The sequence below is a fragment of the Nanorana parkeri genome, unplaced genomic scaffold (assembly GCF_000935625.1).
Source record: "Nanorana parkeri isolate BGI_ZX_2015 unplaced genomic scaffold, ASM93562v1 scaffold2240, whole genome shotgun sequence".
NCBI lineage: Eukaryota > Metazoa > Chordata > Amphibia > Anura > Dicroglossidae > Nanorana > Nanorana parkeri.
The window spans coordinates 171,119-172,317 of record NW_017308508.1 but is presented as its reverse complement, the minus strand read 5'-3'; positions in this window follow the sequence as shown (position 1 = coordinate 172,317).

The window sequence follows — 1,199 nt, the reverse complement described above, 5'->3', positions numbered from 1 at the left end:
CTGTCCTCCTCCTCCTTCCCCCAATCCATAATGATCTCCTCTATGCCTCCTCTACCACACCCAATTCATGGCCATCTCCTCCATGCCTCCTCTCTCTTCCCTCAATCCATAATGATCTCCTCTATGCCTCCTCTACCACACCCAATCCATGGCCATCTCCTCCATGCCTCCTCTTTCTTCCCTCAATCCATAATGATCTCCTCTATGCCTCCTCTACCACACCCAATTCATGGCCATCTCCTCCATGCCTCCTCTCACTTCCCTCAATCCATAATGATCTCCTCTATGCCTCCTCTACCACACCCAATCCATGGTCATCTCCTCCATGCCACCTCTCACTTCCCTCAATCCATAATGATCTCCTCTATGCCTCCTCTACCACACCCAATCCATGGCCATCTCCTCCATGCCTCCTCTCACTTCCCTCAATCCATAATGATCTCCTCTATGCCTCCTCTACCACACCCAATCCATGGCCATCTCCTCCATGCCTCCTCTCTCTTCCCTCAATCCATAATGATATACACTGAAAAGTCACATTTAGCAGAGATGTTACTACGGCTGCAAAATGTGGCAGCTTCCTGCTCAGGGCTACTGATTGCTAGGAAGCCTGTGGCCACTAGTATGGGAGGACGGGGGTTCTGATTAGAGAGGGGGTGGGGAGGATGGAGGTAGAGGGTTCTAATTAGACAGGAGGTGGGGAGGATGGAGGTGGAGGGTTCTGATTAGAGAGGAGGTGGGGAGGATGGAGGTGGAGGGTTCTGATTAGAGAGGAGGTGGGTCACTGAAAAGTCACATTTAGCAGAGATGTTACTACGGCTGCAAAATGTGGCAGCTTCCTGCTCAGGGCTACTGATTGCTAGGAAGCCTGTGGCCACTAGTATGGGAGGACGGGGGTTCTGATTAGAGAGGGGGTGGGGAGGATGGAGGTAGAGGGTTCTAATTAGACAGGAGGTGGGGAGGATGGAGGTGGAGGGTTCTGATTAGAGAGGAGGTGGGGAGGATGGAGGTGGAGGGTTCTGATTAGAGAGGAGGTGGGGAGGATGGAGGTGGAGGGTTCTGATTAGAGAGGAGGTGATGGAGAATGGAAGTGGAGGGTTCGGATTAGAGAGGAGGTGAGGGAGGATGGAGGTGGAGGGTTCTGATTAGAGAGGAGGTGGGGAGGATGGAGGTGGAGGGTTCTGATTAGAGAGGAGGTG